At 47.2% G+C, this 24700-nt stretch overlaps 70 non-coding genes and 8 pseudogenes across 70 annotated transcripts; all 78 read right to left on the bottom strand.

Moving 5' to 3' along the window:
- Window positions 1-74: 74 nt before the first annotated feature.
- On the bottom strand, window positions 75-193 carry LOC138475398 (5S ribosomal RNA). The gene has a single exon (XR_011269545.1). It is a non-coding gene; the product is annotated as a 5S ribosomal RNA (ribosomal RNA).
- Window positions 194-657: 464 nt separating this feature from the next.
- Window positions 658-776, bottom strand: LOC138475396 (5S ribosomal RNA). The gene has a single exon (XR_011269544.1). It is a non-coding gene; the product is annotated as a 5S ribosomal RNA (ribosomal RNA).
- A 106-nt stretch (window positions 777-882) lies between these two features.
- LOC138475395 (5S ribosomal RNA) lies at window positions 883-1001 on the bottom strand. Its single transcript, XR_011269543.1, has one exon. It is a non-coding gene; the product is annotated as a 5S ribosomal RNA (ribosomal RNA).
- A 106-nt stretch (window positions 1002-1107) lies between these two features.
- On the bottom strand, window positions 1108-1226 carry LOC138475394 (5S ribosomal RNA). The gene has a single exon (XR_011269542.1). It is a non-coding gene; the product is annotated as a 5S ribosomal RNA (ribosomal RNA).
- A 106-nt stretch (window positions 1227-1332) lies between these two features.
- Window positions 1333-1451, bottom strand: LOC138475393 (5S ribosomal RNA). The gene has a single exon (XR_011269541.1). It is a non-coding gene; the product is annotated as a 5S ribosomal RNA (ribosomal RNA).
- Window positions 1452-1915: 464 nt separating this feature from the next.
- Window positions 1916-2034, bottom strand: LOC138475392 (5S ribosomal RNA). The gene has a single exon (XR_011269540.1). It is a non-coding gene; the product is annotated as a 5S ribosomal RNA (ribosomal RNA).
- Window positions 2035-2140: 106 nt separating this feature from the next.
- Window positions 2141-2249, bottom strand: LOC138474509 (5S ribosomal RNA; annotated as a pseudogene).
- Window positions 2250-2355: 106 nt separating this feature from the next.
- Window positions 2356-2474, bottom strand: LOC138476575 (5S ribosomal RNA). The gene has a single exon (XR_011270613.1). It is a non-coding gene; the product is annotated as a 5S ribosomal RNA (ribosomal RNA).
- Window positions 2475-2938: 464 nt separating this feature from the next.
- On the bottom strand, window positions 2939-3057 carry LOC138477767 (5S ribosomal RNA). The gene has a single exon (XR_011271696.1). It is a non-coding gene; the product is annotated as a 5S ribosomal RNA (ribosomal RNA).
- A 106-nt stretch (window positions 3058-3163) lies between these two features.
- Window positions 3164-3282, bottom strand: LOC138478002 (5S ribosomal RNA). Its single transcript, XR_011271909.1, has one exon. It is a non-coding gene; the product is annotated as a 5S ribosomal RNA (ribosomal RNA).
- A 106-nt stretch (window positions 3283-3388) lies between these two features.
- Window positions 3389-3507, bottom strand: LOC138475391 (5S ribosomal RNA). Its single transcript, XR_011269539.1, has one exon. It is a non-coding gene; the product is annotated as a 5S ribosomal RNA (ribosomal RNA).
- A 106-nt stretch (window positions 3508-3613) lies between these two features.
- Window positions 3614-3732, bottom strand: LOC138475390 (5S ribosomal RNA). Its single transcript, XR_011269538.1, has one exon. It is a non-coding gene; the product is annotated as a 5S ribosomal RNA (ribosomal RNA).
- Window positions 3733-4196: 464 nt separating this feature from the next.
- Window positions 4197-4315, bottom strand: LOC138475389 (5S ribosomal RNA). The gene has a single exon (XR_011269537.1). It is a non-coding gene; the product is annotated as a 5S ribosomal RNA (ribosomal RNA).
- A 106-nt stretch (window positions 4316-4421) lies between these two features.
- LOC138475388 (5S ribosomal RNA) lies at window positions 4422-4540 on the bottom strand. Its single transcript, XR_011269536.1, has one exon. It is a non-coding gene; the product is annotated as a 5S ribosomal RNA (ribosomal RNA).
- A 106-nt stretch (window positions 4541-4646) lies between these two features.
- On the bottom strand, window positions 4647-4765 carry LOC138475722 (5S ribosomal RNA). The gene has a single exon (XR_011269841.1). It is a non-coding gene; the product is annotated as a 5S ribosomal RNA (ribosomal RNA).
- Window positions 4766-4871: 106 nt separating this feature from the next.
- Window positions 4872-4980, bottom strand: LOC138474290 (5S ribosomal RNA; annotated as a pseudogene).
- A 464-nt stretch (window positions 4981-5444) lies between these two features.
- LOC138479063 (5S ribosomal RNA) lies at window positions 5445-5563 on the bottom strand. The gene has a single exon (XR_011272872.1). It is a non-coding gene; the product is annotated as a 5S ribosomal RNA (ribosomal RNA).
- A 106-nt stretch (window positions 5564-5669) lies between these two features.
- On the bottom strand, window positions 5670-5788 carry LOC138478001 (5S ribosomal RNA). Its single transcript, XR_011271908.1, has one exon. It is a non-coding gene; the product is annotated as a 5S ribosomal RNA (ribosomal RNA).
- A 106-nt stretch (window positions 5789-5894) lies between these two features.
- On the bottom strand, window positions 5895-6013 carry LOC138480369 (5S ribosomal RNA). Its single transcript, XR_011274050.1, has one exon. It is a non-coding gene; the product is annotated as a 5S ribosomal RNA (ribosomal RNA).
- A 106-nt stretch (window positions 6014-6119) lies between these two features.
- Window positions 6120-6238, bottom strand: LOC138479422 (5S ribosomal RNA). The gene has a single exon (XR_011273198.1). It is a non-coding gene; the product is annotated as a 5S ribosomal RNA (ribosomal RNA).
- Window positions 6239-6702: 464 nt separating this feature from the next.
- Window positions 6703-6821, bottom strand: LOC138475385 (5S ribosomal RNA). The gene has a single exon (XR_011269534.1). It is a non-coding gene; the product is annotated as a 5S ribosomal RNA (ribosomal RNA).
- A 106-nt stretch (window positions 6822-6927) lies between these two features.
- On the bottom strand, window positions 6928-7046 carry LOC138475384 (5S ribosomal RNA). The gene has a single exon (XR_011269533.1). It is a non-coding gene; the product is annotated as a 5S ribosomal RNA (ribosomal RNA).
- A 106-nt stretch (window positions 7047-7152) lies between these two features.
- On the bottom strand, window positions 7153-7271 carry LOC138475600 (5S ribosomal RNA). The gene has a single exon (XR_011269730.1). It is a non-coding gene; the product is annotated as a 5S ribosomal RNA (ribosomal RNA).
- Window positions 7272-7377: 106 nt separating this feature from the next.
- Window positions 7378-7486, bottom strand: LOC138474593 (5S ribosomal RNA; annotated as a pseudogene).
- Window positions 7487-7950: 464 nt separating this feature from the next.
- Window positions 7951-8069, bottom strand: LOC138475383 (5S ribosomal RNA). The gene has a single exon (XR_011269532.1). It is a non-coding gene; the product is annotated as a 5S ribosomal RNA (ribosomal RNA).
- A 106-nt stretch (window positions 8070-8175) lies between these two features.
- LOC138474507 (5S ribosomal RNA) lies at window positions 8176-8284 on the bottom strand (annotated as a pseudogene).
- A 106-nt stretch (window positions 8285-8390) lies between these two features.
- On the bottom strand, window positions 8391-8509 carry LOC138476563 (5S ribosomal RNA). Its single transcript, XR_011270602.1, has one exon. It is a non-coding gene; the product is annotated as a 5S ribosomal RNA (ribosomal RNA).
- A 106-nt stretch (window positions 8510-8615) lies between these two features.
- On the bottom strand, window positions 8616-8734 carry LOC138478334 (5S ribosomal RNA). Its single transcript, XR_011272211.1, has one exon. It is a non-coding gene; the product is annotated as a 5S ribosomal RNA (ribosomal RNA).
- A 464-nt stretch (window positions 8735-9198) lies between these two features.
- On the bottom strand, window positions 9199-9317 carry LOC138475382 (5S ribosomal RNA). The gene has a single exon (XR_011269531.1). It is a non-coding gene; the product is annotated as a 5S ribosomal RNA (ribosomal RNA).
- Window positions 9318-9423: 106 nt separating this feature from the next.
- Window positions 9424-9542, bottom strand: LOC138475381 (5S ribosomal RNA). The gene has a single exon (XR_011269530.1). It is a non-coding gene; the product is annotated as a 5S ribosomal RNA (ribosomal RNA).
- A 107-nt stretch (window positions 9543-9649) lies between these two features.
- Window positions 9650-9768, bottom strand: LOC138476551 (5S ribosomal RNA). Its single transcript, XR_011270591.1, has one exon. It is a non-coding gene; the product is annotated as a 5S ribosomal RNA (ribosomal RNA).
- Window positions 9769-9874: 106 nt separating this feature from the next.
- Window positions 9875-9993, bottom strand: LOC138475380 (5S ribosomal RNA). The gene has a single exon (XR_011269529.1). It is a non-coding gene; the product is annotated as a 5S ribosomal RNA (ribosomal RNA).
- A 464-nt stretch (window positions 9994-10457) lies between these two features.
- On the bottom strand, window positions 10458-10576 carry LOC138477766 (5S ribosomal RNA). Its single transcript, XR_011271695.1, has one exon. It is a non-coding gene; the product is annotated as a 5S ribosomal RNA (ribosomal RNA).
- A 106-nt stretch (window positions 10577-10682) lies between these two features.
- LOC138480116 (5S ribosomal RNA) lies at window positions 10683-10801 on the bottom strand. Its single transcript, XR_011273828.1, has one exon. It is a non-coding gene; the product is annotated as a 5S ribosomal RNA (ribosomal RNA).
- Window positions 10802-10907: 106 nt separating this feature from the next.
- Window positions 10908-11026, bottom strand: LOC138475379 (5S ribosomal RNA). Its single transcript, XR_011269528.1, has one exon. It is a non-coding gene; the product is annotated as a 5S ribosomal RNA (ribosomal RNA).
- A 106-nt stretch (window positions 11027-11132) lies between these two features.
- Window positions 11133-11251, bottom strand: LOC138475378 (5S ribosomal RNA). Its single transcript, XR_011269527.1, has one exon. It is a non-coding gene; the product is annotated as a 5S ribosomal RNA (ribosomal RNA).
- Window positions 11252-11715: 464 nt separating this feature from the next.
- Window positions 11716-11834, bottom strand: LOC138475377 (5S ribosomal RNA). The gene has a single exon (XR_011269526.1). It is a non-coding gene; the product is annotated as a 5S ribosomal RNA (ribosomal RNA).
- Window positions 11835-11940: 106 nt separating this feature from the next.
- LOC138475376 (5S ribosomal RNA) lies at window positions 11941-12059 on the bottom strand. The gene has a single exon (XR_011269525.1). It is a non-coding gene; the product is annotated as a 5S ribosomal RNA (ribosomal RNA).
- Window positions 12060-12165: 106 nt separating this feature from the next.
- On the bottom strand, window positions 12166-12284 carry LOC138475373 (5S ribosomal RNA). The gene has a single exon (XR_011269523.1). It is a non-coding gene; the product is annotated as a 5S ribosomal RNA (ribosomal RNA).
- A 106-nt stretch (window positions 12285-12390) lies between these two features.
- Window positions 12391-12509, bottom strand: LOC138475372 (5S ribosomal RNA). Its single transcript, XR_011269522.1, has one exon. It is a non-coding gene; the product is annotated as a 5S ribosomal RNA (ribosomal RNA).
- A 464-nt stretch (window positions 12510-12973) lies between these two features.
- On the bottom strand, window positions 12974-13092 carry LOC138475371 (5S ribosomal RNA). Its single transcript, XR_011269521.1, has one exon. It is a non-coding gene; the product is annotated as a 5S ribosomal RNA (ribosomal RNA).
- Window positions 13093-13198: 106 nt separating this feature from the next.
- Window positions 13199-13307, bottom strand: LOC138474506 (5S ribosomal RNA; annotated as a pseudogene).
- A 106-nt stretch (window positions 13308-13413) lies between these two features.
- Window positions 13414-13532, bottom strand: LOC138476539 (5S ribosomal RNA). The gene has a single exon (XR_011270580.1). It is a non-coding gene; the product is annotated as a 5S ribosomal RNA (ribosomal RNA).
- A 106-nt stretch (window positions 13533-13638) lies between these two features.
- Window positions 13639-13757, bottom strand: LOC138475370 (5S ribosomal RNA). Its single transcript, XR_011269520.1, has one exon. It is a non-coding gene; the product is annotated as a 5S ribosomal RNA (ribosomal RNA).
- A 464-nt stretch (window positions 13758-14221) lies between these two features.
- On the bottom strand, window positions 14222-14340 carry LOC138477765 (5S ribosomal RNA). Its single transcript, XR_011271694.1, has one exon. It is a non-coding gene; the product is annotated as a 5S ribosomal RNA (ribosomal RNA).
- Window positions 14341-14446: 106 nt separating this feature from the next.
- LOC138478000 (5S ribosomal RNA) lies at window positions 14447-14565 on the bottom strand. Its single transcript, XR_011271907.1, has one exon. It is a non-coding gene; the product is annotated as a 5S ribosomal RNA (ribosomal RNA).
- A 106-nt stretch (window positions 14566-14671) lies between these two features.
- Window positions 14672-14790, bottom strand: LOC138475369 (5S ribosomal RNA). Its single transcript, XR_011269519.1, has one exon. It is a non-coding gene; the product is annotated as a 5S ribosomal RNA (ribosomal RNA).
- A 106-nt stretch (window positions 14791-14896) lies between these two features.
- Window positions 14897-15015, bottom strand: LOC138475368 (5S ribosomal RNA). Its single transcript, XR_011269518.1, has one exon. It is a non-coding gene; the product is annotated as a 5S ribosomal RNA (ribosomal RNA).
- A 464-nt stretch (window positions 15016-15479) lies between these two features.
- LOC138475367 (5S ribosomal RNA) lies at window positions 15480-15598 on the bottom strand. Its single transcript, XR_011269517.1, has one exon. It is a non-coding gene; the product is annotated as a 5S ribosomal RNA (ribosomal RNA).
- Window positions 15599-15704: 106 nt separating this feature from the next.
- On the bottom strand, window positions 15705-15823 carry LOC138475366 (5S ribosomal RNA). The gene has a single exon (XR_011269516.1). It is a non-coding gene; the product is annotated as a 5S ribosomal RNA (ribosomal RNA).
- A 106-nt stretch (window positions 15824-15929) lies between these two features.
- On the bottom strand, window positions 15930-16048 carry LOC138475478 (5S ribosomal RNA). The gene has a single exon (XR_011269618.1). It is a non-coding gene; the product is annotated as a 5S ribosomal RNA (ribosomal RNA).
- A 106-nt stretch (window positions 16049-16154) lies between these two features.
- On the bottom strand, window positions 16155-16263 carry LOC138474289 (5S ribosomal RNA; annotated as a pseudogene).
- Window positions 16264-16727: 464 nt separating this feature from the next.
- Window positions 16728-16846, bottom strand: LOC138479062 (5S ribosomal RNA). The gene has a single exon (XR_011272871.1). It is a non-coding gene; the product is annotated as a 5S ribosomal RNA (ribosomal RNA).
- Window positions 16847-16952: 106 nt separating this feature from the next.
- Window positions 16953-17071, bottom strand: LOC138477998 (5S ribosomal RNA). The gene has a single exon (XR_011271906.1). It is a non-coding gene; the product is annotated as a 5S ribosomal RNA (ribosomal RNA).
- Window positions 17072-17177: 106 nt separating this feature from the next.
- On the bottom strand, window positions 17178-17296 carry LOC138479760 (5S ribosomal RNA). The gene has a single exon (XR_011273505.1). It is a non-coding gene; the product is annotated as a 5S ribosomal RNA (ribosomal RNA).
- Window positions 17297-17402: 106 nt separating this feature from the next.
- Window positions 17403-17521, bottom strand: LOC138479421 (5S ribosomal RNA). The gene has a single exon (XR_011273197.1). It is a non-coding gene; the product is annotated as a 5S ribosomal RNA (ribosomal RNA).
- A 464-nt stretch (window positions 17522-17985) lies between these two features.
- Window positions 17986-18104, bottom strand: LOC138475365 (5S ribosomal RNA). Its single transcript, XR_011269515.1, has one exon. It is a non-coding gene; the product is annotated as a 5S ribosomal RNA (ribosomal RNA).
- Window positions 18105-18210: 106 nt separating this feature from the next.
- On the bottom strand, window positions 18211-18329 carry LOC138475363 (5S ribosomal RNA). The gene has a single exon (XR_011269514.1). It is a non-coding gene; the product is annotated as a 5S ribosomal RNA (ribosomal RNA).
- A 106-nt stretch (window positions 18330-18435) lies between these two features.
- LOC138475356 (5S ribosomal RNA) lies at window positions 18436-18554 on the bottom strand. The gene has a single exon (XR_011269507.1). It is a non-coding gene; the product is annotated as a 5S ribosomal RNA (ribosomal RNA).
- Window positions 18555-18660: 106 nt separating this feature from the next.
- Window positions 18661-18769, bottom strand: LOC138474592 (5S ribosomal RNA; annotated as a pseudogene).
- A 474-nt stretch (window positions 18770-19243) lies between these two features.
- On the bottom strand, window positions 19244-19362 carry LOC138475361 (5S ribosomal RNA). The gene has a single exon (XR_011269512.1). It is a non-coding gene; the product is annotated as a 5S ribosomal RNA (ribosomal RNA).
- A 106-nt stretch (window positions 19363-19468) lies between these two features.
- LOC138475360 (5S ribosomal RNA) lies at window positions 19469-19587 on the bottom strand. Its single transcript, XR_011269511.1, has one exon. It is a non-coding gene; the product is annotated as a 5S ribosomal RNA (ribosomal RNA).
- A 106-nt stretch (window positions 19588-19693) lies between these two features.
- On the bottom strand, window positions 19694-19812 carry LOC138479813 (5S ribosomal RNA). Its single transcript, XR_011273553.1, has one exon. It is a non-coding gene; the product is annotated as a 5S ribosomal RNA (ribosomal RNA).
- A 106-nt stretch (window positions 19813-19918) lies between these two features.
- Window positions 19919-20037, bottom strand: LOC138475359 (5S ribosomal RNA). The gene has a single exon (XR_011269510.1). It is a non-coding gene; the product is annotated as a 5S ribosomal RNA (ribosomal RNA).
- A 466-nt stretch (window positions 20038-20503) lies between these two features.
- Window positions 20504-20622, bottom strand: LOC138475358 (5S ribosomal RNA). The gene has a single exon (XR_011269509.1). It is a non-coding gene; the product is annotated as a 5S ribosomal RNA (ribosomal RNA).
- Window positions 20623-20728: 106 nt separating this feature from the next.
- LOC138478200 (5S ribosomal RNA) lies at window positions 20729-20847 on the bottom strand. The gene has a single exon (XR_011272089.1). It is a non-coding gene; the product is annotated as a 5S ribosomal RNA (ribosomal RNA).
- Window positions 20848-20953: 106 nt separating this feature from the next.
- LOC138475357 (5S ribosomal RNA) lies at window positions 20954-21072 on the bottom strand. The gene has a single exon (XR_011269508.1). It is a non-coding gene; the product is annotated as a 5S ribosomal RNA (ribosomal RNA).
- A 106-nt stretch (window positions 21073-21178) lies between these two features.
- On the bottom strand, window positions 21179-21297 carry LOC138477646 (5S ribosomal RNA). Its single transcript, XR_011271586.1, has one exon. It is a non-coding gene; the product is annotated as a 5S ribosomal RNA (ribosomal RNA).
- A 464-nt stretch (window positions 21298-21761) lies between these two features.
- LOC138475355 (5S ribosomal RNA) lies at window positions 21762-21880 on the bottom strand. Its single transcript, XR_011269506.1, has one exon. It is a non-coding gene; the product is annotated as a 5S ribosomal RNA (ribosomal RNA).
- A 106-nt stretch (window positions 21881-21986) lies between these two features.
- LOC138479777 (5S ribosomal RNA) lies at window positions 21987-22105 on the bottom strand. Its single transcript, XR_011273520.1, has one exon. It is a non-coding gene; the product is annotated as a 5S ribosomal RNA (ribosomal RNA).
- A 464-nt stretch (window positions 22106-22569) lies between these two features.
- LOC138478978 (5S ribosomal RNA) lies at window positions 22570-22688 on the bottom strand. Its single transcript, XR_011272795.1, has one exon. It is a non-coding gene; the product is annotated as a 5S ribosomal RNA (ribosomal RNA).
- Window positions 22689-22794: 106 nt separating this feature from the next.
- On the bottom strand, window positions 22795-22913 carry LOC138475354 (5S ribosomal RNA). Its single transcript, XR_011269505.1, has one exon. It is a non-coding gene; the product is annotated as a 5S ribosomal RNA (ribosomal RNA).
- Window positions 22914-23019: 106 nt separating this feature from the next.
- Window positions 23020-23138, bottom strand: LOC138475631 (5S ribosomal RNA). The gene has a single exon (XR_011269758.1). It is a non-coding gene; the product is annotated as a 5S ribosomal RNA (ribosomal RNA).
- Window positions 23139-23244: 106 nt separating this feature from the next.
- On the bottom strand, window positions 23245-23363 carry LOC138475352 (5S ribosomal RNA). The gene has a single exon (XR_011269504.1). It is a non-coding gene; the product is annotated as a 5S ribosomal RNA (ribosomal RNA).
- Window positions 23364-23827: 464 nt separating this feature from the next.
- LOC138475351 (5S ribosomal RNA) lies at window positions 23828-23946 on the bottom strand. Its single transcript, XR_011269503.1, has one exon. It is a non-coding gene; the product is annotated as a 5S ribosomal RNA (ribosomal RNA).
- A 106-nt stretch (window positions 23947-24052) lies between these two features.
- Window positions 24053-24171, bottom strand: LOC138475350 (5S ribosomal RNA). The gene has a single exon (XR_011269502.1). It is a non-coding gene; the product is annotated as a 5S ribosomal RNA (ribosomal RNA).
- Window positions 24172-24277: 106 nt separating this feature from the next.
- On the bottom strand, window positions 24278-24396 carry LOC138475348 (5S ribosomal RNA). Its single transcript, XR_011269500.1, has one exon. It is a non-coding gene; the product is annotated as a 5S ribosomal RNA (ribosomal RNA).
- Window positions 24397-24502: 106 nt separating this feature from the next.
- On the bottom strand, window positions 24503-24611 carry LOC138474505 (5S ribosomal RNA; annotated as a pseudogene).
- Between the last annotated feature and the right edge of the window lie 89 nt (window positions 24612-24700).

The following is a 24700-nucleotide window of genomic DNA, read 5'->3' as shown; positions in this document are numbered from 1 at the left end:
TCTAGTCGGCTAGACCTTGCAGTTTTGAAAGGCAATTGAGAAATGGCTCACTTCCTGAACTTGGAGCACAAAAAAGCCTACAGCACCTGGTATTCCCAGGCGGTCTCCCATCCAGGTACTAACTAGGCCCGACACTGCTTAGCTTCCGAGATCAGACGAGATCGGGCGCATTCAGTGTGGTGTGGCCGTAGGCTCGAGTAATGCTAAGAATATTACTCTTATGCATTTGCATTTAGTAAGCTAAGCCATGCAGCCACTTGCAACATGATACCACGCTCATCGCTCGATCAGCGCTCGATCAGGCGAGATATATAAGACTGGTGGGCCCATTCAGGACTCCTATGTCTGGTAGGATAACTTTAATCCATCCATCCTGTTTCTGTTGCAGGGAGGTGGAGAGAACAATCAACACAATAACGGCTTTCTTTCATGCCTCTTGAAGGACTCAATATTCTCTGTACTGCATTACATGTGAAAGTCGATTTATTACCCATGAACACACTACCTGTATGCTAATTATATGTAAATAGGTAGCTCCAGCCCTCATAATGTTGTCCAACATTTCCGCTATAAAACGGGATAAAATTATTTTGGAAACATACCAAATTTGAAAAGTAATTGAGAAGTTGTGCAATTACTAATCATGGAGCACAAAATAGCCTACAGCACCTGGTATTCCCAGGCGGTCTCCCATCCAGGTACTAACTAGGCCCGACACTGCTTAGCTTCCGAGATCAGACGAGATCGGGCGCATTCAGTGTGGTGTGGCCGTAGGCTCTGGGCCTAGTGAGTTTTGTACTTTTAAGCATCTAGTCGGCTAGACCTTGCAGTTTTGAAAGGCAATTGAGAAATGGCTCACTTCCTGAACTTGGAGCACAAAAAAGCCTACAGCACCTGGTATTCCCAGGCGGTCTCCCATCCAGGTACTAACTAGGCCCGACACTGCTTAGCTTCCGAGATCAGACGAGATCGGGCGCATTCAGTGTGGTGTGGCCGTAGGCTCTGGTCCTAGTGAGTTTTGTACTTTTAAGCATCTAGTCGGCTAGACCTTGCAGTTTTGAAAGGCAATTGAGAAAATGCTCACTTCCTGAACTTGGAGCACAAAAAAGCCTACAGCACCTGGTATTCCCAGGCGGTCTCCCATCCAGGTACTAACTAGGCCCGACACTGCTTAGCTTCCGAGATCAGACGAGATCGGGCGCATTCAGTGTGGTGTGGCCGTAGGCTCTGGGCCTAGTGAGTTTTGTACTTTTAAGCATCTAGTCGGCTAGACCTTGCAGTTTTGAAAGGCAATTGAGAAATGGCTCACTTCCTGAACTTGGAGCACAAAAAAGCCTACAGCACCTGGTATTCCCAGGCGGTCTCCCATCCAGGTACTAACTAGGCCCGACACTGCTTAGCTTCCGAGATCAGACGAGATCGGGCGCATTCAGTGTGGTGTGGCCGTAGGCTCTAGAAATGCTAAGAATATTACTCTTATGCATTTGCATTTAGTAAGCTAAGCCATGCAGCCACTTGCAACATGATACCACGCTCATCGCTCGATCAGCGCTCGATCAGGCGAGATATATAAGACTGGTGGGCCCATTCAGGACTCCTATGTCTGGTAGGATAACTTTAATCCATCCATCCTGTTTCTGTTGCAGGGAGGTGGAGAGAACAATCAACACAATAACGGCTTTCTTTCATGCCTCTTGAAGGACTCAATATTCTCTGTACTGCATTACATGTGAAAGTCGATTTATTACCCATGAACACACTACCTGTATGCTAATTATATGTAAATAGGTAGCTCCAGCCCTCATAATGTTGTCCAACATTTCCGCTATAAAACGGGATAAAATTATTTTGGAAACATACCAAATTTGAAAAGTAATTGAGAAGTTGTGCAATTACTAATCATGGAGCACAAAATAGCCTACAGCACCTGGTATTCCCAGGCGGTCTCCCATCCAGGTACTAACTAGGCCCGACACTGCTTAGCTTCCGAGATCAGACGAGATCGGGCGCATTCAGTGTGGTGTGGCCGTAGGCTCTGGGCCTAGTGAGTTTTGTACTTTTAAGCATCTAGTCGGCTAGACCTTGCAGTTTTGAAAGGCAATTGAGAAATGGCTCACTTCCTGAACTTGGAGCACAAAAAAGCCTACAGCACCTGGTATTCCCAGGCGGTCTCCCATCCAGGTACTAACTAGGCCCGACACTGCTTAGCTTCCGAGATCAGACGCATTCAGTGTGGTGTGGCCGTAGGCTCTGGTCCTAGTGAGTTTTGTACTTTTAAGCATCTAGTCGGCTAGACCTTGCAGTTTTGAAAGGCAATTGAGAAATGGCTCACTTCCTGAACTTGGAGCACAAAAAAGCCTACAGCACCTGGTATTCCCAGGTGGTCTCCCATCCAGGTACTAACTAGGCCCGACACTGCTTAGCTTCCGAGATCAGACGAGATCGGGCGCATTCAGTGTGGTGTGGCCGTAGGCTCTAGAAATGCTAAGAATATTACTCTTATGCATTTGCATTTAGTAAGCTAAGCCATGCAGCCACTTGCAACATGATACCACGCTCATCGCTCGATCAGCGCTCGATCAGGCGAGATATATAAGACTGGTGGGCCCATTCAGGACTCCTATGTCTGGTAGGATAACTTTAATCCATCCATCCTGTTTCTGTTGCAGGGAGGTGGAGAGAACAATCAACACAATAACGGCTTTCTTTCATGCCTCTTGAAGGACTCAATATTCTCTGTACTGCATTACATGTGAAAGTCGATTTATTACCCATGAACACACTACCTGTATGCTAATTATATGTAAATAGGTAGCTCCAGCCCTCATAATGTTGTCCAACATTTCCGCTATAAAACGGGATAAAATTATTTTGGAAACATACCAAATTTGAAAAGTAATTGAGAAGTTGTGCAATTACTAATCATGGAGCACAAAATAGCCTACAGCACCTGGTATTCCCAGGCGGTCTCCCATCCAGGTACTAACTAGGCCCGACACTGCTTAGCTTCCGAGATCAAACGAGATCGGGCGCATTCAGTGTGGTGTGGCCGTAGGCTCAGGGCCTAGTGAGTTTTGTACTTTTAAGCATCTAGTCGGCTAGACCTTGCAGTTTTGAAAGGCAATTGAGAAATGGCTCACTTCCTGAACTTGGAGCACAAAAAAGCCTACAGCACCTGGTATTCCCAGGCGGTCTCCCATCCAGGTACTAACTAGGCCCGACACTGCTTTGCTTCCGAGATCAGACGAGATCGGGCGCATTCAGTGTGGTGTGGCCGTAGGCTCTGGTCCTAGTGAGTTTTGTACTTTTAAGCATCTAGTCGGCTAGACCTTGCAGTTTTGAAAGGCAATTGAGAAATGGCTCACTTCCTGAACTTGGAGCACAAAAAAGCCTACAGCACCTGGTATTCCCAGGCGGTCTCCCATCCAGGTACTAACTAGGCCCGACACTGCTTAGCTTCCGAGATCAGACGAGATCGGGCGCATTCAGTGTGGTGTGGCCGTAGGCTCTGGACCTAGTGAGTTTTGTACTTTTAAGCATCTAGTCGGCTAGACCTTGCAGTTTTGAAAGGCAATTGAGAAATGGCTCACTTCCTGAACTTGGAGCACAAAAAAGCCTACAGCACCTGGTATTCCCAGGCGGTCTCCCATCCAGGTACTAACTAGGCCCGACACTGCTTAGCTTCCGAGATCAGACGAGATCGGGCGCATTCAGTGTGGTGTGGCCGTAGGCTCGAGTAATGCTAAGAATATTACTCTTATGCATTTGCATTTAGTAAGCTAAGCCATGCAGCCACTTGCAACATGATACCACGCTCATCGCTCGATCAGCGCTCGATCAGGCGAGATATATAAGACTGGTGGGCCCATTCAGGACTCCTATGTCTGGTAGGATAACTTTAATCCATCCATCCTGTTTCTGTTGCAGGGAGGTGGAGAGAACAATCAACACAATAACGGCTTTCTTTCATGCCTCTTGAAGGACTCAATATTCTCTGTACTGCATTACATGTGAAAGTCGATTTATTACCCATGAACACACTACCTGTATGCTAATTATATGTAAATAGGTAGCTCCAGCCCTCATAATGTTGTCCAACATTTCCGCTATAAAACGGGATAAAATTATTTTGGAAACATACCAAATTTGAAAAGTAATTGAGAAGTTGTGCAATTACTAATCATGGAGCACAAAATAGCCTACAGCACCTGGTATTCCCAGGCGGTCTCCCATCCAGGTACTAACTAGGCCCGACACTGCTTAGCTTCCGAGATCAGACGAGATCGGGCGCATTCAGTGTGGTGTGGCCGTAGGCTCTGGGCCTAGTGAGTTTTGTACTTTTAAGCATCTAGTCGGCTAGACCTTGCAGTTTTGAAAGGCAATTGAGAAATGGCTCACTTCCTGAACTTGGAGCACAAAAAAGCCTACAGCACCTGGTATTCCCAGGCGGTCTCCCATCCAGGTACTAACTAGGCCCGACACTGCTTAGCTTCCGAGATCAGACGAGATCGGGCGCATTCAGTGTGGTGTGGCCGTAGGCTCTGGTCCTAGTGAGTTTTGTACTTTTAAGCATCTAGTCGGCTAGACCTTGCAGTTTTGAAAGGCAATTGAGAAAATGCTCACTTCCTGAACTTGGAGCACAAAAAAGCCTACAGCACCTGGTATTCCCAGGCGGTCTCCCATCCAGGTACTAACCAGGCCCGACACTGCTTAGCTTCCGAGATCAGACGAGATCGGGCGCATTCAGTGTGGTGTGGCCGTAGGCTCTGGGCCTAGTGAGTTTTGTACTTTTAAGCATCTAGTCGGCTAGACCTTGCAGTTTTGAAAGGCAATTGAGAAATGGCTCACTTCCTGAACTTGGAGCACAAAAAAGCCTACAGCACCTGGTATTCCCAGGCGGTCTCCCATCCAGGTACTAACTAGGCCCGACACTGCTTAGCTTCCGAGATCAGGCGCATTCAGTGTGGTGTGGCCGTAGGCTCTAGAAATGCTAAGAATATTACTCTTATGCATTTGCATTTAGTAAGCTAAGCCATGCAGCCACTTGCAACATGATACCACGCTCATCGCTCGATCAGCGCTCGATCAGGCGAGATATATAAGACTGGTGGGCCCATTCAGGACTCCTATGTCTGGTAGGATAACTTTAATCCATCCATCCTGTTTCTGTTGCAGGGAGGTGGAGAGAACAATCAACACAATAACGGCTTTCTTTCATGCCTCTTGAAGGACTCAATATTCTCTGTACTGCATTACATGTGAAAGTCGATTTATTACCCATGAACACACTACCTGTATGCTAATTATATGTAAATAGGTAGCTCCAGCCCTCATAATGTTGTCCAACATTTCCGCTATAAAACGGGATAAAATTATTTTGGAAACATACCAAATTTGAAAAGTAATTGAGAAGTTGTGCAATTACTAATCATGGAGCACAAAATAGCCTACAGCACCTGGTATTCCCAGGCGGTCTCCCATCCAGGTACTAACTAGGCCCGACACTGCTTAGCTTCCAAGATCAAACGAGATCGGGCGCATTCAGTGTGGTGTGGCCGTAGGCTCAGGGCCTAGTGAGTTTTGTACTTTTAAGCATCTAGTCGGCTAGACCTTGCAGTTTTGAAAGGCAATTGAGAAATGGCTCACTTCCTGAACTTGGAGCACAAAAAAGCCTACAGCACCTGGTATTCCCAGGCGGTCTCCCATCCAGGTACTAACTAGGCCCGACACTGCTTTGCTTCCGAGATCAGACGAGATCGGGCGCATTCAGTGTGGTGTGGCCGTAGGCTCTGGGCCTAGTGAGTTTTGTACTTTTAAGCATCTAGTCGGCTAGACCTTGCAGTTTTGAAAGGCAATTGAGAAATGGCTCACTTCCTGAACTTGGAGCACAAAAAAGCCTACAGCACCTGGTATTCCCAGGCGGTCTCCCATCCAGGTACTAACTAGGCCTGACACTGCTTAGCTTCTGAGATCAGACGAGATCGGGCGCATTCAGTGTGGTGTGGCCGCAGGCTCTGGGCCTAGTGAGTTTTGTACTTTTAAGCATCTAGTCGGCTAGACCTTGCAGTTTTGAAAGGCAATTGAGAAATGGCTCACTTCCTGAACTTGGAGCACAAAAAAGCCTACAGCACCTGGTATTCCCAGGCGGTCTCCCATCCAGGTACTAACTAGGCCCGACACTGCTTAGCTTCGGAGATCAGACGAGATCGGGCGCATTCAGTGTGGTGTGGCCGTAGGCTCGAGTAATGCTAAGAATATTACTCTTATGCATTTGCATTTAGTAAGCTAAGCCATGCAGCCACTTGCAACATGATACCACGCTCATCGCTCGATCAGCGCTCGATCAGGCGAGATATATAAGACTGGTGGGCCCATTCAGGACTCCTATGTCTGGTAGGATAACTTTAATCCATCCATCCTGTTTCTGTTGCAGGGAGGTGGAGAGAACAATCAACACAATAACGGCTTTCTTTCATGCCTCTTGAAGGACTCAATATTCTCTGTACTGCATTACATGTGAAAGTCGATTTATTACCCATGAACACACTACCTGTATGCTAATTATATGTAAATAGGTAGCTCCAGCCCTCATAATGTTGTCCAACATTTCCGCTATAAAACGGGATAAAATTATTTTGGAAACATACCAAATTTGAAAAGTAATTGAGAAGTTGCGCAATTACTAATCATGGAGCACAAAATAGCCTACAGCACCTGGTATTCCCAGGCGGTCTCCCATCCAGGTACTAACTAGGCCCGACACTGCTTAGCTTCCGAGATCAGACGAGATCGGGCGCATTCAGTGTGGTGTGGCCGTAGGCTCTGGGCCTCGTGAGTTTTGTACTTTTAAGCATCTAGTCGGCTAGACCTTGCAGTTTTGAAAGGCAATTGAGAAATGGCTCACTTCCTGAACTTGGAGCACAAAAAAGCCTACAGCACCTGGTATTCCCAGGCGGTCTCCCATCCAGGTACTAACTAGGCCCGACACTGCTTAGCTTCCGAGATCAGACGAGATCGGGCGCATTCAGTGTGGTGTGGCCGTAGGCTCTGGTCCTAGTGAGTTTTGTACTTTTAAGCATCTAGTCGGCTAGACCTTGCAGTTTTGAAAGGCAATTGAGAAAATGCTCACTTCCTGAACTTGGAGCACAAAAAAGCCTACAGCACCTGGTATTCCCAGGCGGTCTCCCATCCAGGTACTAACCAGGCCCGACACTGCTTAGCTTCCGAGATCAGACGAGATCGGGCGCATTCAGTGTGGTGTGGCCGTAGGCTCTGGGCCTAGTGAGTTTTGTACTTTTAAGCATCTAGTCGGCTAGACCTTGCAGTTTTGAAAGGCAATTGAGAAATGGCTCACTTCCTGAACTTGGAGCACAAAAAAGCCTACAGCACCTGGTATTCCCAGGCGGTCTCCCATCCAGGTACTAACTAGGCCCGACACTGCTTAGCTTCCAAGATCAGGCGCATTCAGTGTGGTGTGGCCGTAGGCTCTAGAAATGCTAAGAATATTACTCTTATGCATTTGCATTTAGTAAGCTAAGCCATGCAGCCACTTGCAACATGATACCACGCTCATCGCTCGATCAGCGCTCGATCAGGCGAGATATATAAGACTGGTGGGCCCATTCAGGACTCCTATGTCTGGTAGGATAACTTTAATCCATCCATCCTGTTTCTGTTGCAGGGAGGTGGAGAGAACAATCAACACAATAACGGCTTTCTTTCATGCCTCTTGAAGGACTCAATATTCTCTGTACTGCATTACATGTGAAAGTCGATTTATTACCCATGAACACACTACCTGTATGCTAATTATATGTAAATAGGTAGCTCCAGCCCTCATAATGTTGTCCAACATTTCCGCTATAAAACGGGATAAAATTATTTTGGAAACATACCAAATTTGAAAAGTAATTGAGAAGTTGTGCAATTACTAATCATGGAGCACAAAATAGCCTACAGCACCTGGTATTCCCAGGCGGTCTCCCATCCAGGTACTAACTAGGCCCGACACTGCTTAGCTTCCGAGATCAGACGAGATCGGGCGCATTCAGTGTGGTGTGGCCGTAGGCTCTGGGCCTAGTGAGTTTTGTACTTTTAAGCATCTAGTCGGCTAGACCTTGCAGTTTTGAAAGGCAATTGAGAAATGGCTCACTTCCTGAACTTGGAGCACAAAAAAGCCTACAGCACCTGGTATTCCCAGGCGGTCTCCCATCCAGGTACTAACTAGGCCCGACACTGCTTAGCTTCCGAGATCAGACGCATTCAGTGTGGTGTGGCCGTAGGCTCTGGTCCTAGTGAGTTTTGTACTTTTAAGCATCTAGTCGGCTAGACCTTGCAGTTTTGAAAGGCAATTGAGAAATGGCTCACTTCCTGAACTTGGAGCACAAAAAAGCCTACAGCACCTGGTATTCCCAGGTGGTCTCCCATCCAGGTACTAACTAGGCCCGACACTGCTTAGCTTCCGAGATCAGACGAGATCGGGCGCATTCAGTGTGGTGTGGCCGTAGGCTCTGGGCCTAGTGAGTTTTGTACTTTTAAGCATCTAGTCGGCTAGACCTTGCAGTTTTGAAAGGCAATTGAGAAATGGCTCACTTCCTGAACTTGGAGCACAAAAAAGCCTACAGCACCTGGTATTCCCAGGCAGTCTCCCATCCAGGTACTAACTAGGCCCGACACTGCTTAGCTTCCGAGATCAGACGAGATCGGGCGCATTCAGTGTGGTGTGGCCGTAGGCTCTAGGAATGCTAAGAATATTACTCTTATGCATTTGCATTTAGTAAGCTAAGCCATGCAGCCACTTGCAACATGATACCACGCTCATCGCTCGATCAGCGCTCGATCAGGCGAGATATATAAGACTGGTGGGCCCATTCAGGACTCCTATGTCTGGTAGGATAACTTTAATCCATCCATCCTGTTTCTGTTGCAGGGAGGTGGAGAGAACAATCAACACAATAACGGCTTTCTTTCATGCCTCTTGAAGGACTCAATATTCTCTGTACTGCATTACATGTGAAAGTCGATTTATTACCCATGAACACACTACCTGTATGCTAATTATATGTAAATAGGTAGCTCCAGCCCTCATAATGTTGTCCAACATTTCCGCTATAAAACGGGATAAAATTATTTTGGAAACATACCAAATTTGAAAAGTAATTGAGAAGTTGTGCAATTACTAATCATGGAGCACAAAATAGCCTACAGCACCTGGTATTCCCAGGCGGTCTCCCATCCAGGTACTAACTAGGCCCGACACTGCTTAGCTTCCGAGATCAGACGAGATCGGGCGCATTCAGTGTGGTGTGGCCGTAGGCTCTGGGCCTAGTGAGTTTTGTACTTTTAAGCATCTAGTCGGCTAGACCTTGCAGTTTTGAAAGGCAATTGAGAAATGGCTCACTTCCTGAACTTGGAGCACAAAAAAGCCTACAGCACCTGGTATTCCCAGGCGGTCTCCCATCCAGGTACTAACTAGGCCCGACACTGCTTAGCTTCCGAGATCAGACGAGATCGGGCGCATTCAGTGTGGTGTGGCCGTAGGCTCTGGTCCTAGTGAGTTTTGTACTTTTAAGCATCTAGTCGGCTAGACCTTGCAGTTTTGAAAGGCAATTGAGAAATGGCTCACTTCCTGAACTTGGAGCACAAAAAAAGCCTACAGCACCTGGTATTCCCAGGTGGTCTCCCATCCAGGTACTAACTAGGCCCGACACTGCTTAGCTTCCGAGATCAGACGAGATCGGGCGCATTCAGTGTGGTGTGGCCGTAGGCTCTGGGCCTAGTGAGTTTTGTACTTTTAAGCATCTAGTCGGCTAGACCTTGCAGTTTTGAAAGGCAATTGAGAAATGGCTCACTTCCTGAACTTGGAGCACAAAAAAGCCTACAGCACCTGGTATTCCCAGGCGGTCTCCCATCCAGGTACTAACTAGGCCCGACACTGCTTAGCTTCCGAGATCAGACGAGATCGGGCGCATTCAGTGTGGTGTGGCCGTAGGCTCTAGAAATGCTAAGAATATTACTCTTATGCATTTGCATTTAGTAAGCTAAGCCATGCAGCCACTTGCAACATGATACCACGCTCATCGCTCGATCAGCGCTCGATCAGGCGAGATATATAAGACTGGTGGGCCCATTCAGGACTCCTATGTCTGGTAGGATAACTTTAATCCATCCATCCTGTTTCTGTTGCAGGGAGGTGGAGAGAACAATCAACACAATAACGGCTTTCTTTCATGCCTCTTGAAGGACTCAATATTCTCTGTACTGCATTACATGTGAAAGTCGATTTATTACCCATGAACACACTACCTGTATGCTAATTATATGTAAATAGGTAGCTCCAGCCCTCATAATGTTGTCCAACATTTCCGCTATAAAACGGGATAAAATTATTTTGGAAACATACCAAATTTGAAAAGTAATTGAGAAGTTGTGCAATTACTAATCATGGAGCACAAAATAGCCTACAGCACCTGGTATTCCCAGGCGGTCTCCCATCCAGGTACTAACTAGGCCCGACACTGCTTAGCTTCCGAGATCAAACGAGATCGGGCGCATTCAGTGTGGTGTGGCCGTAGGCTCAGGGCCTAGTGAGTTTTGTACTTTTAAGCATCTAGTCGGCTAGACCTTGCAGTTTTGAAAGGCAATTGAGAAATGGCTCACTTCCTGAACTTGGAGCACAAAAAAGCCTACAGCACCTGGTATTCCCAGGCGGTCTCCCATCCAGGTACTAACTAGTCCCGACACTGCTTTGCTTCCGAGATCAGACGAGATCGGGCGCATTCAGTGTGGTGTGGCCGTAGGCTCTGGTCCTAGTGAGTTTTGTACTTTTAAGCATCTAGTCGGCTAGACCTTGCAGTTTTGAAAGGCAATTGAGAAATGGCTCACTTCCTGAACTTGGAGCACAAAAAAGCCTACAGCACCTGGTATTCCCAGGCGGTCTCCCATCCAGGTACTAACTAGGCCCGACACTGCTTAGCTTCCGAGATCAGACGAGATCGGGCGCATTCAGTGTGGTGTGGCCGTAGGCTCTGGATCTAGTGAGTTTTGTACTTTTAAGCATCTAGTCGGCTAGACCTTGCAGTTTTGAAAGGCAATTGAGAAATGGCTCACTTCCTGAACTTGGAGCACAAAAAAGCCTACAGCACCTGGTATTCCCAGGCGGTCTCCCATCCAGGTACTAACTAGGCCCGACACTGCTTAGCTTCCGAGATCAGACGAGATCGGGCGCATTCAGTGTGGTGTGGCCGTAGGCTCGAGTAATGCTAAGAATATTACTCTTATGCATTTGCATTTAGTAAGCTAAGCCATGCAGCCACTTGCAACATGATACCACGCTCATCGCTCGATCAGCGCTCGATCAGGCGAGATATATAAGACTGGTGGGCCCATTCAGGACTCCTATGTCTGGTAGGATAACTTTAATCCATCCATCCTGTTTCTGTTGCAGGGAGGTGGAGAGAACAATCAACACAATAACGGCTTTCTTTCATGCCTCTTGAAGGACTCAATATTCTCTGTACTGCATTACATGTGAAAGTCGATTTATTACCCATGAACACACTACCTGTATGCTAATTATATGTAAATAGGTAGCTCCAGCCCTCATAATGTTGTCCAACATTTCCGCTATAAAACGGGATAAAATTATTTTGGAAACATACCAAATTTGAAAAGTAATTGAGAAGTTGTGCAATTACTAATCATGGAGCACAAAATAGCCTACAGCACCTGGTATTCCCAGGCGGTCTCCCATCCAGGTACTAACTAGGCCCGACACTGCTTAGCTTCCGAGATCAGACGAGATCGGGCGCATTCAGTGTGGTGTGGCCGTAGGCTCTGGGCCTAGTGAGTTTTGTACTTTTAAGCATCTAGTCGGCTAGACCTTGCAGTTTTGAAAGGCAATTGAGAAATGGCTCACTTCCTGAACTTGGAGCACAAAAAAGCCTACAGCACCTGGTATTCCCAGGCGGTCTCCCATCCAGGTACTAACTAGGCCCGACACTGCTTAGCTTCCGAGATCAGACGAGATCGGGCGCATTCAGTGTGGTGTGGCCGTAGGCTCTGGTCCTAGTGAGTTTTGTACTTTTAAGCATCTAGTCGGCTAGACCTTGCAGTTTTGAAAGGCAATTGAGAAAATGCTCACTTCCTGAACTTGGAGCACAAAAAAGCCTACAGCACCTGGTATTCCCAGGCGGTCTCCCATCCAGGTACTAACTAGGCCCGACACTGCTTAGCTTCCGAGATCAGACGAGATCGGGCGCATTCAGTGTGGTGTGGCCGTAGGCTCTGGGCCTAGTGAGTTTTGTACTTTTAAGCATCTAGTCGGCTAGACCTTGCAGTTTTGAAAGGCAATTGAGAAATGGCTCACTTCCTGAACTTGGAGCACAAAAAAGCCTACAGCACCTGGTATTCCCAGGCGGTCTCCCATCCAGGTACTAACTAGGCCCGACACTGCTTAGCTTCCGAGATCAGACGAGATCGGGCGCATTCAGTGTGGTGTGGCCGTAGGCTCTAGAAATGCTAAGAATATTACTCTTATGCATTTGCATTTAGTAAGCTAAGCCATGCAGCCACTTGCAACATGATACCACGCTCATCGCTCGATCAGCGCTCGATCAGGCGAGATATATAAGACTGGTGGGCCCATTCAGGACTCCTATGTCTGGTAGGATAACTTTAATCCATCCATCCTGTTTCTGTTGCAGGGAGGTGGAGAGAACAATCAACACAATAACGGCTTTCTTTCATGCCTCTTGAAGGACTCAATATTCTCTGTACTGCATTACATGTGAAAGTCGATTTATTACCCATGAACACACTACCTGTATGCTAATTATATGTAAATAGGTAGCTCCAGCCCTCATAATGTTGTCCAACATTTCCGCTATAAAACGGGATAAAATTATTTTGGAAACATACCAAATTTGAAAAGTAATTGAGAAGTTGTGCAATTACTAATCATGGAGCACAAAATAGCCTACAGCACCTGGTATTCCCAGGCGGTCTCCCATCCAGGTACTAACTAGGCCCGACACTGCTTAGCTTCCGAGATCAGACGAGATCGGGCGCATTCAGTGTGGTGTGGCCGTAGGCTCTGGGCCTAGTGAGTTTTGTACTTTTAAGCATCTAGTCGGCTAGACCTTGCAGTTTTGAAAGGCAATTGAGAAATGGCTCACTTCCTGAACTTGGAGCACAAAAAAGCCTACAGCACCTGGTATTCCCAGGCGGTCTCCCATCCAGGTACTAACTAGGCCCGACACTGCTTAGCTTCCGAGATCAGACGCATTCAGTGTGGTGTGGCCGTAGGCTCTGGTCCTAGTGAGTTTTGTACTTTTAAGCATCTAGTCGGCTAGACCTTGCAGTTTTGAAAGGCAATTGAGAAATGGCTCACTTCCTGAACTTGGAGCACAAAAAAGCCTACAGCACCTGGTATTCCCAGGTGGTCTCCCATCCAGGTACTAACTAGGCCCGACACTGCTTAGCTTCCGAGATCAGACGAGATCGGGCGCATTCAGTGTGGTGTGGCCGTAGGCTCTGGGCCTAGTGAGTTTTGTACTTTTAAGCATCTAGTCGGCTAGACCTTGCAGTTTTGAAAGGCAATTGAGAAATGGCTCACTTCCTGAACTTGGAGCACAAAAAAGCCTACAGCACCTGGTATTCCCAGGCGGTCTCCCATCCAGGTACTAACTAGGCCCGACACTGCTTAGCTTCCGAGATCAGACGAGATCGGGCGCATTCAGTGTGGTGTGGCCGTAGGCTCTAGAAATGCTAAGAATATTACTCTTATGCATTTGCATTTAGTAAGCTAAGCCATGCAGCCACTTGCAACATGATACCACGCTCATCGCTCGATCAGCGCTCGATCAGGCGAGATATATAAGACTGGTGGGCCCATTCAGGACTCCTATGTCTGGTAGGATAACTTTAATCCATCCATCCTGTTTCTGTTGCAGGGAGGTGGAGAGAACAATCAACACAATAACGGCTTTCTTTCATGCCTCTTGAAGGACTCAATATTCTCTGTACTGCATTACATGTGAAAGTCGATTTATTACCCATGAACACACTACCTGTATGCTAATTATATGTAAATAGGTAGCTCCAGCCCTCATAATGTTGTCCAACATTTCCGCTATAAAACGGGATAAAATTATTTTGGAAACATACCAAATTTGAAAAGTAATTGAGAAGTTGTGCAATTACTAATCATGGAGCACAAAATAGCCTACAGCACCTGGTATTCCCAGGCGGTCTCCCATCCAGGTACTAACTAGGCCCGACACTGCTTAGCTTCCGAGATCAAACGAGATCGGGCGCATTCAGTGTGGTGTGGCCGTAGGCTCAGGGCCTAGTGAGTTTTGTACTTTTAAGCATCTAGTCGGCTAGACCTTGCAGTTTTGAAAGGCAATTGAGAAATGGCTCACTTCCTGAACTTGGAGCACAAAAAAGCCTACAGCACCTGGTATTCCCAGGCGGTCTCCCATCCAGGTACTAACTAGGCCCGACACTGCTTTGCTTCCGAGATCAGACGAGATCGGGCGCATTCAGTGTGGTGTGGCCGTAGGCTCTGGTCCTAGTGAGTTTTGTACTTTTAAGCATCTAGTCGGCTAGACCTTGCAGTTTTGAAAGGCAATTGAGAAATGGCTCACTTCCTGAACTTGGAGCACAAAAAAGCCTACAGCACCTGGTATTCCCAGGCGGTCTCCCATCCAGGTACTAACTAGGCCCGACACTGCTTAGCTTCCGAGATCAGACGAGATCGGGCGCATTCAGTGTGGTGTGGCCGTAGGCTCTGGACCTAGTGAGTTTTGTACTTTTAAGCATCTAGTCGGCTAGACCTTGCAGTTTTGAAAGGCAATTGAGAAATGGCTCACTTCCTGAACTTGGAGCACAAAAAAGCCTACAGCACCTGGTATTCCCAGGCGGTCTCCCATCCAGGTACTAACTAGGCCCGACACTGCTTAGCTTCCGAGATCAGACGAGATCGGGCGCATTCAGTGTGGTGTGGCCGTAGGCTCGAGTAATGCTAAGAATATTACTCTTATGCATTTGCATTTAGTAAGCTAAGCCATGCAGCCACTTGCAACATGATACCACGCTCATCGCTCGATCAGCGCTCGATCAGGCGAGATATATAAGACTGGTGGGCCCATTCAGGACTCCTATGTCTGGTAGGATAACTTTAATCCATCCATCCTGTTTCTGTTGCAGGGAGGTGGAGAGAACAATCAACACAATAACGGCTTTCTTTCATGCCTCTTGAAGGACTCAATATTCTCTGTACTGCATTACATGTGAAAGTCGATTTATTACCCATGAACACACTACCTGTATGCTAATTATATGTAAATAGGTAGCTCCAGCCCTCATAATGTTGTCCAACATTTCCGCTATAAAACGGGATAAAATTATTTTGGAAACATACCAAATTTGAAAAGTAATTGAGAAGTTGTGCAATTACTAATCATGGAGCACAAAATAGCCTACAGCACCTGGTATTCCCAGGCGGTCTCCCATCCAGGTACTAACTAGGCCCGACACTGCTTAGCTTCCGAGATCAGACGAGATCGGGCGCATTCAGTGTGGTGTGGCCGTAGGCTCTGGGCCTAGTGAGTTTTGTACTTTTAAGCATCTAGTCGGCTAGACCTTGCAGTTTTGAAAGGCAATTGAGAAATGGCTCACTTCCTGAACTTGGAGCACAAAAAAGCCTACAGCACCTGGTATTCCCAGGCGGTCTCCCATCCAGGTACTAACTAGGCCCGACACTGCTTAGCTTCCGAGATCAGACGAGATCGGGCGCATTCAGTGTGGTGTGGCCGTAGGCTCTGGTCCTAGTGAGTTTTGTACTTTTAAGCATCTAGTCGGCTAGACCTTGCAGTTTTGAAAGGCAATTGAGAAAATGCTCACTTCCTGAACTTGGAGCACAAAAAAGCCTACAGCACCTGGTATTCCCAGGCGGTCTCCCATCCAGGTACTAACCAGGCCCGACACTGCTTAGCTTCCGAGATCAGACGAGATCGGGCGCATTCAGTGTGGTGTGGCCGTAGGCTCTGGGCCTAGTGAGTTTTGTACTTTTAAGCATCTAGTCGGCTAGACCTTGCAGTTTTGAAAGGCAATTGAGAAATGGCTCACTTCCTGAACTTGGAGCACAAAAAAGCCTACAGCACCTGGTATTCCCAGGCGGTCTCCCATCCAGGTACTAACTAGGCCCGACACTGCTTAGCTTCCGAGATCAGGCGCATTCAGTGTGGTGTGGCCGTAGGCTCTAGAAATGCTAAGAATATTACTCTTATGCATTTGCATTTAGTAAGCTAAGCCATGCAGCCACTTGCAACATGATACCACGCTCATCGCTCGATCAGCGCTCGATCAGGCGAGATATATAAGACTGGTGGGCCCATTCAGGACTCCTATGTCTGGTAGGATAACTTTAATCCATCCATCCTGTTTCTGTTGCAGGGAGGTGGAGAGAACAATCAACACAATAACGGCTTTCTTTCATGCCTCTTGAAGGACTCAATATTCTCTGTACTGCATTACATGTGAAAGTCGATTTATTACCCATGAACACACTACCTGTATGCTAATTATATGTAAATAGGTAGCTCCAGCCCTCATAATGTTGTCCAACATTTCCGCTATAAAACGGGATAAAATTATTTTGGAAACATACCAAATTTGAAAAGTAATTGAGAAGTTGTGCAATTACTAATCATGGAGCACAAAATAGCCTACAGCACCTGGTATTCCCAGGCGGTCTCCCATCCAGGTACTAACTAGGCCCGACACTGCTTAGCTTCCAAGATCAAACGAGATCGGGCGCATTCAGTGTGGTGTGGCCGTAGGCTCAGGGCCTAGTGAGTTTTGTACTTTTAAGCATCTAGTCGGCTAGACCTTGCAGTTTTGAAAGGCAATTGAGAAATGGCTCACTTCCTGAACTTGGAGCACAAAAAAGCCTACAGCACCTGGTATTCCCAGGCGGTCTCCCATCCAGGTACTAACTAGGCCCGACACTGCTTTGCTTCCGAGATCAGACGAGATCGGGCGCATTCAGTGTGGTGTGGCCGTAGGCTCTGGGCCTAGTGAGTTTTGTACTTTTAAGCATCTAGTCGGCTAGACCTTGCAGTTTTGAAAGGCAATTGAGAAATGGCTCACTTCCTGAACTTGGAGCACAAAAAAGCCTACAGCACCTGGTATTCCCAGGCGGTCTCCCATCCAGGTACTAACTAGGCCCGACACTGCTTAGCTTCTGAGATCAGACGAGATCGGGCGCATTCAGTGTGGTGTGGCCGCAGGCTCTGGGCCTAGTGAGTTTTGTACTTTTAAGCATCTAGTCGGCTAGACCTTGCAGTTTTGAAAGGCAATTGAGAAATGGCTCACTTCCTGAACTTGGAGCACAAAAAAGCCTACAGCACCTGGTATTCCCAGGCGGTCTCCCATCCAGGTACTAACTAGGCCCGACACTGCTTAGCTTCGGAGATCAGACGAGATCGGGCGCATTCAGTGTGGTGTGGCCGTAGGCTCGAGTAATGCTAAGAATATTACTCTTATGCATTTGCATTTAGTAAGCTAAGCCATGCAGCCACTTGCAACATGATACCACGCTCATCGCTCGATCAGCGCTCGATCAGGCGAGATATATAAGACTGGTGGGCCCATTCAGGACTCCTATGTCTGGTAGGATAACTTTAATCCATCCATCCTGTTTCTGTTGCAGGGAGGTGGAGAGAACAATCAACACAATAACGGCTTTCTTTCATGCCTCTTGAAGGACTCAATATTCTCTGTACTGCATTACATGTGAAAGTCGATTTATTACCCATGAACACACTACCTGTATGCTAATTATATGTAAATAGGTAGCTCCAGCCCTCATAATGTTGTCCAACATTTCCGCTATAAAACGGGATAAAATTATTTTGGAAACATACCAAATTTGAAAAGTAATTGAGAAGTTGCGCAATTACTAATCATGGAGCACAAAATAGCCTACAGCACCTGGTATTCCCAGGCGGTCTCCCATCCAGGTACTAACTAGGCCCGACACTGCTTAGCTTCCGAGATCAGACGAGATCGGGCGCATTCAGTGTGGTGTGGCCGTAGGCTCTGGGCCTCGTGAGTTTTGTACTTTTAAGCATCTAGTCGGCTAGACCTTGCAGTTTTGAAAGGCAATTGAGAAATGGCTCACTTCCTGAACTTGGAGCACAAAAAAGCCTACAGCACCTGGTATTCCCAGGCGGTCTCCCATCCAGGTACTAACTAGGCCCGACACTGCTTAGCTTCCGAGATCAGACGAGATCGGGCGCATTCAGTGTGGTGTGGCCGTAGGCTCTGGTCCTAGTGAGTTTTGTACTTTTAAGCATCTAGTCGGCTAGACCTTGCAGTTTTGAAAGGCAATTGAGAAAATGCTCACTTCCTGAACTTGGAGCACAAAAAAGCCTACAGCACCTGGTATTCCCAGGCGGTCTCCCATCCAGGTACTAACCAGGCCCGACACTGCTTAGCTTCCGAGATCAGACGAGATCGGGCGCATTCAGTGTGGTGTGGCCGTAGGCTCTGGGCCTAGTGAGTTTTGTACTTTTAAGCATCTAGTCGGCTAGACCTTGCAGTTTTGAAAGGCAATTGAGAAATGGCTCACTTCCTGAACTTGGAGCACAAAAAAGCCTACAGCACCTGGTATTCCCAGGCGGTCTCCCATCCAGGTACTAACTAGGCCCGACACTGCTTAGCTTCCAAGATCAGGCGCATTCAGTGTGGTGTGGCCGTAGGCTCTAGAAATGCTAAGAATATTACTCTTATGCATTTGCATTTAGTAAGCTAAGCCATGCAGCCACTTGCAACATGATACCACGCTCATCGCTCGATCAGCGCTCGATCAGGCTCGATCAGGCGAGATATATAAGACTGGTGGGCCCATTCAGGACTCCTATGTCTGGTAGGATAACTTTAATCCATCCATCCTGTTTCTGTTGCAGGGAGGTGGAGAGAACAATCAACACAATAACGGCTTTCTTTCATGCCTCTTGAAGGACTCAATATTCTCTGTACTGCATTACATGTGAAAGTCGATTTATTACCCATGAACACACTACCTGTATGCTAATTATATGTAAATAGGTAGCTCCAGCCCTCATAATGTTGTCCAACATTTCCGCTATAAAACGGGATAAAATTATTTTGGAAACATACCAAATTTGAAAAGTAATTGAGAAGTTGTGCAATTACTAATCATGGAGCACAAAATAGCCTACAGCACCTGGTATTCCCAGGCGGTCTCCCATCCAGGTACTAACTAGGCCCGACACTGCTTAGCTTCCGAGATCAGACGAGATCGGGCGCATTCAGTGTGGTGTGGCCGTAGGCTCAGGGCCTAGTGAGTTTTGTACTTTTAAGCATCTAGTCGGCTAGACCTTGCAGTTTTGAAAGGCAATTGAGAAATGGCTCACTTCCTGAACTTGGAGCACAAAAAAGCCTACAGCACCTGGTATTCCCAGGCGGTCTCCCATCCAGGTACTAACTAGGCCCGACACTGCTTAGCTTCCGAGATCAGACGAGATCGGGCGCATTCAGTGTGGTGTGGCCGTAGGCTCTGGTCCTAGTGAGTTTTGTACTTTTAAGCATCTAGTCGGCTAGACCTTGCAGTTTTGAAAGGCAATTGAGAAATGGCTCACTTCCTGAACTTGGAGCACAAAAAAGCCTACAGCACCTGGTATTCCCAGGCGGTCTCCCATCCAGGTACTAACTAGGCCCGACACTGCTTAGCTTCTGAGATCAGACGAGATCGGGCACATTCAGTGTGGTGTGGCCGTAGGCTCTGGGCCTAGTGAGTTTTGTACTTTTAAGCATCTAGTCGGCTAGACCTTGCAGTTTTGAAAGGCAATTGAGAAATGGCTCACTTCCTGAACTTGGAGCACAAAAAAGCCTACAGCACCTGGTATTCCCAGGCGGTCTCCCATCCAGGTACTAACTAGGCCCGACACTGCTTAGCTTCCGAGATCAGACGAGATCGGGCGCATTCAGTGTGGTGTGGCCGTAGGCTCTAGAAATGCTAAGAATATTACTCTTATGCATTTGCATTTAGTAAGCTAAGCCATGCAGCCACTTGCAACATGATACCACGCTCATCGCTCGATCATCAGGCTCGATCAGGCGAGATATATAAGACTGGTGGGCCCATTCAGGACTCCTATGTCTGGTAGGATAACTTTAATCCATCCATCCTGTTTCTGTTGCAGGGAGGTGGAGAGAACAATCAACACAATAACGGCTTTCTTTCATGCCTCTTGAAGGACTCAATATTCTCTGTACTGCATTACATGTGAAAGTCGATTTATTACCCATGAACACACTACCTGTATGCTAATTATATGTAAATAGGTAGCTCCAGCCCTCATAATGTTGTCCAACATTTCCGCTATAAAACGGGATAAAATTATTTTGGAAACATACCAAATTTGAAAAGTAATTGAGAAGTTGTGCAATTACTAATCATGGAGCACAAAATAGCCTACAGCACCTGGTATTCCCAGGCGGTCTCCCATCCAGGTACTAACTAGGCCCGACACTGCTTAGCTTCCGAGATCAGACGAGATCGGGCGCATTCAGTGTGGTGTGGCCGTAGGCTCAGGGCCTAGTGAGTTTTGTACTTTTAAGCATCTAGTCGGCTAGACCTTGCAGTTTTGAAAGGCAATTGAGAAATGGCTCACTTCCTGAACTTGGAGCACAAAAAAGCCTACAGCACCTGGTATTCCCAGGCGGTCTCCCATCCAGGTACTAACTAGGCCCGACACTGCTTAGCTTCCGAGATCAGACGAGATCGGGCGCATTCAGTGTGGTGTGGCCGTAGGTTCTGGTCCTAGTGAGTTTTGTACTTTTAAGCATCTAGTCGGCTAGACCTTGCAGTTTTGAAAGGCAATTGAGAAATGGCTCACTTCCTGAACTTGGAGCACAAAAAAGCCTACAGCACCTGGTATTCCCAGGCGGTCTCCCATCCAGGTACTAACTAGGCCCGACACTGCTTAGCTTCCGAGATCAGACGAGATCGGGCGCATTCAGTGTGGTGTGGCCGTAGGCTCTGGGCCTAGTGAGTTTTGTACTTTTAAGCACCTAGTCGGCTAGACCTTGCAGTTTTGAAAGGCAATTGAGAAATGGCTCACTTCCTGAACTTGGAGCACAAAAAAGCCTACAGCACCAGGTATTCCCAGGCGGTCTCCCATCCAGGTACTAACTAGGCCCGACACTGCTTAGCTTCCGAGATCAGACGAGATCGGGCGCATTCAGTGTGGTGTGGCCGTAGGCTCGAGTAATGCTAAGAATATTACTCTTATGCATTTGCATTTAGTAAGCTAAGCCATGCAGCCACTTGCAACATGATACCACGCTCATCGCTCGATCAGCGCTCGATCAGGCGAGATATATAAGACTGGTGGGCCCATTCAGGACTCCTATGTCTGGTAGGATAACTTTAATCCATCCATCCTGTTTCTGTTGCAGGGAGGTGGAGAGAACAATCAACACAATAACGGCTTTCTTTCATGCCTCTTGAAGGACTCAATATTCTCTGTACTGCATTACATGTGAAAGTCGATTTATTACCCATGAACACACTACCTGTATGCTAATTATATGTAAATAGGTAGCTCCAGCCCTCATAATGTTGTCCAACATTTCCGCTATAAAACGGGATAAAATTATTTTGGAAACATACCAAATTTGAAAAGTAATTGAGAAGTTGCGCAATTACTAATCATGGAGCACAAAATAGCCTACAGCACCTGGTATTCCCAGGCGGTCTCCCATCCAGGTACTAACTAGGCCCGACACTGCTTAGCTTCCGAGATCAGACGAGATCGGGCGCATTCAGTGTGGTGTGGCCGTAGGCTCTGGGCCTAGTGAGTTTTGTACTTTTAAGCATCTAGTCGGCTAGACCTTGCAGTTTTGAAAGGCAATTGAGAAATGGCTCACTTCCTGAACTTGGAGCACAAAAAAGCCTACAGCACCTGGTATTCCCAGGCAGTCTCCCATCCAGATACTAACTAGGCCCGACACTGCTTAGCTTCCGAGATCAGACGAGATCGGGCGCATTCAGTGTGGTGTGGCCGTAGGCTCTAGAAATGCTAAGAATATTACTCTTATGCATTTGCATTTAGTAAGCTAAGCCATGCAGCCACTTGCAACATGATACCACGCTCATCGCTCGATCAGCGCTCGATCAGGCGAGATATATAAGACTGGTGGGCCCATTCAGGACTCCTATGTCTGGTAGGATAACTTTAATCCATCCATCCTGTTTCTGTTGCAGGGAGGTGGAGAGAACAATCAACACAATAACGGCTTTCTTTCATGCCTCTTGAAGGACTCAATATTCTCTGTACTGCATTACATGTGAAAGTCGATTTATTACCCATGAACACACTACCTGTATGCTAATTATATGTAAATAGGTAGCTCCAGCCCTCATAATGTTGTCCAACATTTCCGCTATAAAACGGGATAAAATTATTTTGGAAACATACCAAATTTGAAAAGTAATTGAGAAGTTGTGCAATTACTAATCATGGAGCACAAAATAGCCTACAGCACCTGGTATTCCCAGGCGGTCTCCCATCCAGGTACTAACTAGGCCCGACACTGCTTAGCTTCTGAGATCAGACGAGATCGGGCGCATTCAGTGTGGTGTGGCCGTAGGCTCTGGGGCTAGTGAGTTTTGTACTTTTAAGCATCTAGTCGGCTAGACCTTGCAGTTTTGAAAGGCAATTGAGAAATGGCTCACTTCCTGAACTTGGAGCACAAAAAAGCCTACAGCACCTGGTATTCCCAGGCGGTCTCCCATCCAGGTACTAACTAGGCCCGACACTGCTTAGCTTCCGAGATCAGACGAGATCGGGCGCATTCAGTGTGGTGTGGCCGTAGGCTCTGGTCCTAGTGAGTTTTGTACTTTTAAGCATCTAGTCGGCTAGACCTTGCAGTTTTGAAAGGCAATTGAGAAATGGCTCACTTCCTGAACTTGGAGCACAAAAAAGCCTACAGCACCTGGTATTCCCAGGCGGTCTCCCATCCAGGTACTAACTAGGCCCAACACTGCTTAGCTTCCGAGATCAGACGAGATCGGGCGCATTCAGTGTGGTGTGGCCGTAGGCTCTGGGCCTAGTGAGTTTTGTACTTTTAAGCATCTAGTCGGCTAGACCTTGCAGTTTTGAAAGGCAATTGAGAAATGGCTCACTTCCTGAACTTGGAGCACAAAAAAGCCTACAGCACCTGGTATTCCCAGGCGGTCTCCCATCCAGGTACTAACTAGGCCCGACACTGCTTAGCTTCCGAGATCAGACGAGATCGGGCGCATTCAGTGTGGTGTGGCCGTAGGCTCGAGTAATGCTAAGAATATTACTCTTATGCATTTGCATTTAGTAAGCTAAGCCATGCAGCCACTTGCAACATGATACCACGCTCATCGCTCGATCAGCGCTCGATCAGGCGAGATATATAAGACTGGTGGGCCCATTCAGGACTCCTATGTCTGGTAGGATAACTTTAATCCATCCATCCTGTTTCTGTTGCAGGGAGGTGGAGAGAACAATCAACACAATAACGGCTTTCTTTCATGCCTCTTGAAGGACTCAATATTCTCTGTACTGCATTACATGTGAAAGTCGATTTATTACCCATGAACACACTACCTGTATGCTAATTATATGTAAATAGGTAGCTCCAGCCCTCATAATGTTGTCCAACATTTCCGCTATAAAACGGGATAAAATTATTTTGGAAACATACCAAATTTGAAAAGTAATTGAGAAGTTGCGCAATTACTAATCATGGAGCACAAAATAGCCTACAGCACCTGGTATTCCCAGGCGGTCTCCCATCCAGGTACTAACTAGGCCCGACACTGCTTAGCTTCCGAGATCAGACGAGATCGGGCGCATTCAGTGTGGTGTGGCCGTAGGCTCAGGGCCTAGTGAGTTTTGTACTTTTAAGCATCTAGTCGGCTAGACCTTGCAGTTTTGAAAGGCAATTGAGAAATGGCTCACTTCCTGAACTTGGAGCACAAAAAAGCCTACAGCACCTGGTATTCCCAGGCGGTCTCCCATCCAGGTACTAACTAGGCCCGACACTGCTTAGCTTCCGAGATCAGACGAGATCGGGCGCATTCAGTGTGGTGTGGCCGTAGGCTCTGGTCCTAGTGAGTTTTGTACTTTTAAGCATCTAGTCGGCTAGACCTTGCAGTTTTGAAAGGCAATTGAGAAATGGCTCACTTCCTGAACTTGGAGCACAAAAAAGCCTACAGCACCTGGTATTCCCAGGCGGTCTCCCATCCAGGTACTAACTAGGCCCGACACTGCTTAGCTTCCGAGATCAGACGAGATCGGGCGCATTCAGTGTGGTGTGGCCGTAGGCTCTGGGCCTAGTGAGTTTTGTACTTTTAAGCACCTAGTCGGCTAGACCTTGCAGTTTTGAAAGGCAATTGAGAAATGGCTCACTTCCTGAACTTGGAGCACAAAAAAGCCTACAGCACCTGGTATTCCCAGGCGGTCTCCCATCCAGGTACTAACTAGGCCCGACACTGCTTAGCTTCCGAGATCAGACGCATTCAGTGTGGTGTGGCCGTAGGCTCGAGTAATGCTAAGAATATTACTCTTATGCATTTGCATTTAGTAAGCTAAGCCATGCAGCCACTTGCAACATGATACCACGCTCATCG

This window comes from Ambystoma mexicanum, chromosome 8, assembly GCF_040938575.1.
Source record: "Ambystoma mexicanum isolate Mex_15411 chromosome 8, UKY_AmexF1_1, whole genome shotgun sequence".
In the NCBI taxonomy this organism is placed as follows: domain Eukaryota; kingdom Metazoa; phylum Chordata; class Amphibia; order Caudata; family Ambystomatidae; genus Ambystoma; species Ambystoma mexicanum.
Note: the sequence above shows the minus strand (reverse complement) of the source record. Positions and strands in the feature narration are given on the sequence as shown.